The sequence below is a fragment of the Trachymyrmex septentrionalis genome, unplaced genomic scaffold, assembly GCF_001594115.1.
Source record: "Trachymyrmex septentrionalis isolate Tsep2-gDNA-1 unplaced genomic scaffold, Tsep1.0 scaffold173, whole genome shotgun sequence".
Lineage (NCBI taxonomy): Eukaryota > Metazoa > Arthropoda > Insecta > Hymenoptera > Formicidae > Trachymyrmex > Trachymyrmex septentrionalis.
The window spans coordinates 148,688-155,944 of record NW_017304897.1 but is presented as its reverse complement, the minus strand read 5'-3'; the positions used below and the strand labels follow the sequence as shown (position 1 = coordinate 155,944).

Here is a 7,257-nt window from a genome sequence, read left to right as displayed (position 1 = left end):
GTGTGTGTGTGTGTGTGTGTGTGTGTGTGTGTGTGTGTGTGTGTGTGTACACAAAGCTTGTTCGCATTCCATGTTTCAATACCCGCTAAAAAATTTTTATTTTATATTAATATGTATAATAGAAATGACAATAGTAGTGTGATAACATAAAAAATAATTAAAGTAGTAGTAGAATTTAACTTGGCGCCACAGTTGTTGATATCAATTCTTTTATACAAATGATACATATCAGATCAGATTAATATTCTTTATTTATTTAATTTAGCATAGTATAAAGAAATAGGATTTAACTTTGCGATAGTTCTTGATATCAAATCTTTTAAAGGAATGGTACATATCATTAAAGTTAATATTATTTATATAATTTGATATCCGAATTACATGGAATTTAACTTTGCGCCAATTTTGTTGATATCAAATCTTTTGTACGAGTAATACATATCATTAGAATTAAATAAATAACAAGAGACAATACAATTTGTGTTTACTTTTTAATTTGATAGAATTTAACTTGATTTAGTTAAGATTGTAGCACCTGGGTTTTAATTTTTCATTTGATACATTAATTTTTTTCAAAGAGTAATAATTTTTGACAGAGAATTAAAGTTACCATTACTTAGGTTAGAGTAAGAAGAGTTTCAATATGTCTTTTTGACGAAATCCAACAAGTCGCTTTTCACAGGTACGTAATGGTCGCGTTCAGCAGATTCAACTGTTGCGGAGCAGATCCGTGAGCGCTCGCTGCTATTGGATGATTAGAAGAATACACTAATAGCTGCGAGCGCTCACGCATCCGCTCCGCAACAGTTGAGTTTGCGGAAAGTGACCAACTGTCAACAGTTAATGGAGTTTGCTTCTGATTATAATCAAGACTAGATAATCAAGAATAAATTTGAGTAGGCACTTTTGCGGTAGCCCATACAACACAGAAGATTGAAACAATATTATTGCAATGTTGCGATATTGTACTATTTTTACGATAATAGAAACAGCTATAATATTGTATAATTTTTATTGAGTGCAATTGTTATCTTAGAGCTGAACGAATATCATATATTTACACACAGATCGAAATGATACTGAATCATTTAAAAATAGTAAGTAAGATGTTAATATTCACACGAGATAAACACATTCGATTTTTCCATACATGAAATGTATGTTTCCATATTTTGCGCAACGTAAAATCTATTGTTTTCATGTTCCATTATAACTGTTTATAACTTTTAAACAGGGCTCGGTCTTATTTCAAATAAATTCATTTAAAATATACATTTTAAATAAAAAAAAAATTAAATAGTTATTTAGTTTATATTTTATATTTAAAATAAGTTCATGTTGATTTCCACCTGGTTCGCGAAGAGTTAATACCATTAAGTATCAATTGTAGGCTGTAGCTATAACAAAAATTGTAATGTTATATTTAGAAATGTATATTCGTATATTCAAATATATAAAATAAATCATTAAAATATTTTTTATTTAAATACTATTTGAAACATTTATTTAAAATAGTATTTCTTACTTTATATTTTAAGTAAGTTTCCGAAATGTATTTTTTTCCGTTGCACTTATATAATATGCTTCCACAATTAATTGTCTGTTAAATAATATTAAGTTGTTCAGAAAATTTATTTAAAATTTTGTCAACTCAAAATTATATACAGAATATATTTATTGCGAAGTTTTCGACTATCTATCGTGAAAGCTCAAAGTTTTCCTTAAAAATTCATTTTTAAAAAGTGTCTCTACGATTTTTTGTTCTAAATTATTCGCGGGTTAAGTAAAAAGGAACATTCCGACTCATAACTGCGTTACAAATCATCGCAATTAAAGATACAGATTTCTAATGCTAAAGTTTTCCTCTATCGAGTGGTATAATTGCCAATTTTATTAAAAAAATAGAATATATATAAATTTGAGTTAAATATATGACTTTCATTGTAATCATTGCACAATAGTTATAGACGGAAAGTAATGTAATATTTTTAGCTCAGATGCATATATATTCTATTTTTTTTTAAATTGGCATTTATATCACTCGATAGAGCAACGTTTCAGCTTTAGATCTGGTCTTTAATTATGATACGATGATTTTTGTCGAAGTAATGAGCAATCAAAGTCAGATTGCTTCTTTTTATTTAATTCTTTTTATTTAAAATAAAAAAATTGTAGGAATATAAAAAAAAACAATTTTGTAACGAAAATTTCAAATTGTCACGATAGATAGTGAAAAATTTTTGTAAATATATTTTGGGTACGTGACAGGCCTACAAAGTGAGAAAAAAATTTTTTATTTTTTTCAACTCGTAGTTTTGTATATACCAAAATTACAGAACTCATATAAATTCAAGAAATATAGTAAGCTTTAAAAGTAAAAATTTCAAGCTTCAAAACCCTTTTTCTAAATTTAAATTTCGTTTATTTTTAACGAAAATGTACATACAATTTTGGGCTAACAAAATTTGAGACAAACTTTCCGAACAACTTAATATATACTAAGACACTTTGTATATGTACACGCACGCACGCACGCACATCGATATCAAATATTAATACTCTATCTAGACTTTAGCAGCTACAGCAAAAGAAAAATTGCGTAAACGCAAATATACATATAATACATATAATTATAGCCTATATTTAGCTCATATATGTATAAAATACAAAAATTAAAAAATGTATCGATGGTTTAGAATGTGTATAAAAAATAATTTTATTCAGAAATAGTATTTTTTTATCTATGCTCTAATGAAGATGTATGGATATATATATATAATAAGATAATTACAAAAATCTTAACTTTTTATAAGTTCTTTAAGTATTCAAGATGTATTATGCAAAGTTTCATTGATGTTATAGAAAGATAGAAATATTATATTTTTAACTATAATGCATATATATTCTATTTTTTTTTTAATTGACATTTATATGACTCTATAGAGCAATGTTTCAGTTCAGACACACAGAGATTGTATGGTTATATTGTTTTGAAAATAAACAAAATATTTCGGATTGAAACTTTCGACAGTGTTTAAATTTTTGTGTATAAAAATTTATAATTGCAGACATACATATAACTAACTAGTTTTGCTCATTAGCTCTTCTTTTAATTTATGTTATTCTTAACAAATTATATTGTTTCGTTATTTTATTAAACACCTAATTTTTGCGTTGCAATGAACTTATAATTGCATTTTAATACTTAAAGTACTTATAAAAAAAAACGTTTAGATTAATTTTGCCATTATATGCTTTTCAAATTTTAGTATTGCAATAAGAAAATAATTACAAATAAAGTAAATAAATTATAAAAATGTGTTTAATAAAAATAAAATGCTTGAAATACAACTTAATTCATATGTATGTTGCTTATTTAAGATATAAGTTTTAACACATTTGTAAAAATATAATATAACTTTAATGTTAATACTTTTAAGCGGAATAAACATTGCGCGCATGTAAGATTGCAGAGATGAATATTTCTGATGCACAATTTGTGAATGTAGCACGATTATATGAATCAAGTATCGATTTATCATCTGGAATTGAAAAGTGGACGTATTACCGTTAGAGCTATGTAGTTTACATCCATTTTGTCAGGAGTTGTGCGCGTCAGTATTTTGCGGTTACAGTTTTTGAGTCGGCATGGTCTCTCTCAGGTTTCTCTTTGGCCGAGGTTAGCATACGAAATCACGTGACTCATTTGTCGCTGAATATACCTAGTTTACACTTGATACAGGTATTAACTAGTAACTTTTTATTGAATGATCTTAATTTTGGCGATATATTGAAACATATATGATATATGTATTTAATTGATTATTATAAAATATATTGTAGCAATTTAATACATCATTCTTTAAATACATTGCTGAAATAAAAATAGAAAGTTACTAATTTGTACGTATATCAAATGCACGATAGCCTAGTTTACATCGTGCACTTGACGCTACACGTACTAACTTGTATCTAACTTTCTAATAAATTATTTTAACTTTAGAAATGTATTCGAAGAATAATGTTCTAAATTGGTACAATATACTTCATAATGATTAATTAGAGCTAGATTCCAAAACTTTCTGAGGAAAATTTTACTCGAAATATATAGTATACGTGACGTATAGTATAGCATACAGACTAAAATCTTTCTTGGAGAGGAAGTTTTGGAACGTAACCTAAATATATATATCATGTATATGTTTCAACATATTGCCGAAATTAAGTTTATTTAACAGAAAATTACTAATTAGTACTTGTATTAAGTGCACGTGTAAACTAGGCCAATATAAACTAGGCCTATGAGCGACGAACGATACCATGAATATATATCTTAACATTTTCGAACGTACCTTATGGTTGGTGTTTATAGTCAGATCTTATATTCAAGATCGTCTTAAGTACGGTCCTAAAAAGTCACGAATCAATCAAAGGGCTGCATTAATGTGCTATGAATGTCTCAATCTAATTCATTTCTCTCTCTTCGGCGCCCTTCCATGTGAAGGAGTGCGTGGACCGATCATTGCTCCAGGGCAGTAGCGGGGAGTATTCACTTTCCTCCTTTCATTACATCGCTACATTCGATACTAGTCTAATCGCGGGCGCATGCGTGCGGGAGCCATTACCAACGAGAAGTACATCACTGCTAGGGAGTGGTGACCTTCTACGTCCTCAGAACGTCTGTTTATCACGAATTGCTTTGAGTGTTCATAGTCTGTTGTATCATCGCTCCTCAATTTTTATTCACAAGTCATATCCATTTCTTGTTTCTGTTTGTCTACAAGGCACGAGATAGAGGTAACCGTCACATCTGATAATCTCGTATTTATAGTGATAATCTTGTATTTTCTCTTATAATTCTCTGTCCTTGGAAGCAGTTTTGAATTTTCAATGAGTATATTGTAAAAGTTCAAGATCATCAAAATTTTCAGGGAATCAATAGATGATTTTTTAAGTCAAATTTTATATGCTGTCTTTTGATATCATATATACTTAGGTTGAATTTAGCTATGACTACGTTCGATTTTATCAAGCCAATATTACATGCATCCGTTTTTTATCATATGACAAATTTTTCAAGCCTGTTTTGGCAAGAGATTCGAGATCTTTGTCTTGCAGCCAATTAACACGCTTAAATGCGTGAAAAAATAGATGCATGTACGTATGACAAAAAATTGATGTATATAAACGTCAATACTCATTATGCTATTTCATTTGTGCGTTTTTGTCATACAACAAATGTATATAGAGAGAATAGAGAGGTCTTTAGATCTCTACCCCATAGCCAATCAACAGGCTTTTGTCATACGACAAAAAACGGATGCATGTAATATTGGCTTTACTCATGCGCTTTAAACGGTTGTACTACTCAAGAATTCTCACCGATTTTTATGAAATTATGCTCATTTGACTGATTTGACATGTTTTTGCATAAAATACATGAATTTGACAGAGGAAAGCGTCGCTCTGCTCTGTGTATCAAAATATTAATTATTAAAGTTGACCACTATTCAGGTTAGGAAATCTATGAAGCTCCAGACACGATGTAAGAGAATAGCGATAGTTATAGAAATAGCGATAGAAATTACACGATTCAATCAGAATTGATTCTATCAGAAATCGGATACACTGGATTACATAGTTTCTGGTGTTGAAATCGTGTAATTTCTATCGCTATTACTATTTTCTTGCCTTATGTCTGGAGCTTTATAGCTACTAAATACTACACAAGCATGTATTGTGTTGATCATGTGTCTGATATTATTTAATTTCAAAAAATAAATATTTTCTGCTTTAATTACACAAATTCTCTACTTTATAAACAAAAATTCTCTGCTTTAAAAATACAAAGGATTAGAGGAAAGGCCCCTATTGTGAGATATTGAGTACATTTTGGGTAAATGCTAGAAAGCAGAATTTGCTTTGAGCAGAATTTCAAAAATAATAAATCATTTTAAAAGAAATTTAATAAGTTTTCAGATAATGTTATGTAAGATTTAATTAAATTTTTTTTTGAAAATTAAAGAAATGTAAAAAGTGAGCAAATCACAAAGTCAAAAAATTGTGCTCCTAATATAATATGCCCTAAGAAATCGATAATAAAATGCAAAATATCATCAGTATTGCAATTAAAAAATTTTATTTAATGTTTTTAAAATGTAAACGAACACAGCCAACATGCGCGAAAAATGAGCATGCAATGGCTTATACCTAAAACTCGTCTTCAGATAATTGGAATCAAGCATCGCAGAAATAGGCATTTTATGTTTATTTCGGTTGTCCTTTTTATTATTATATAATGACTTTTATATTTTAGCAATGATTTTCACTATGACATAGAAGTATAAGTTATTTCATATTAGAAATACCCTAGGTATCTCATATTATGATTTCCACGTCTTACAATTTTAATCATCAAATCTAACTTCTGTAATTAAGCAATTCAACATATTCCGTATTTTTCTATTAGTATGATTTCCCTCTATTACTACATAAAGAATTTATTGCTAAATATTTATTTATTAAATAATAAACAAGATTTAAATGCTCATTTCAATGAAACTTGAAGACATCCAAATTCTAAAATCTTTTTTACAATGACTACAGGCATGATCTAATAATGAATTTCCCACTAAATAGTTTTCCAAGAGCACAATAAATTCATGGTTTTACCAGTAAATAGCGTTTATTAGTTTAGTAGAAACACCACTATTTCTTATTAGGCGCTTATCTCATAATAGGGTTCTATTTCCAGTTTTATAGAAAAATTTGGGCCGCAGATGAACAACTTTGAGACATGCCTAATATTTTAAGATATCAAAAGAGAATCAAAAGTTTTATAAGCACAACTTTATAAAAGTTTTTAATACTAGAATTATCCAAATCGGCTATTATGACTATGTATCACTGGTCTTATCCAATTTCCCTGCGTCCAGGGCACCTCCCTGTGGTGATAACAATGGTAACAGATTGTTCAGTCGTGGATACAGAGTTTGTTACACTTTTTTTTGATGATTTTCGGAATAAAATTTTTTGGAGTGTGATCCACTATCCATGGATACATGTAATAAGCGGTTATGATAACTGTCAAAATGATATACAGGGTGTCAATTATGTACCGGGACGGTCAAATATTTCGACAACTTCTAACATTAAAAAAAAACGCTGAAACACGTAAAACGATTTTTCAAAAAATCTACTTTCTGCGGGGGGTGGCGCCCCCCCACCTCCAAAGGGACCGGGGGGGCGCGAGGGGGG

The 7,257-nt window shown here is 29.1% G+C and overlaps 1 protein-coding gene across 2 annotated transcripts in view; it reads left to right on the top strand.

The window, feature by feature from the left end:
- The first annotated feature begins 4,612 nt into the window (after nt 1–4,612).
- The window catches only part of LOC108746494 (pyruvate kinase-like), a 105,593-nt gene continuing 102,948 nt past the window's right edge, over nt 4,613–7,257 (top strand). For both annotated transcript variants that reach the window (XM_018483307.1, XM_018483306.1), the window contains exon 1: nt 4,613–4,797. The gene's annotated coding sequence lies outside the window, so the exon portion shown is untranslated. The remainder of the gene's footprint in view (nt 4,798–7,257) is intronic.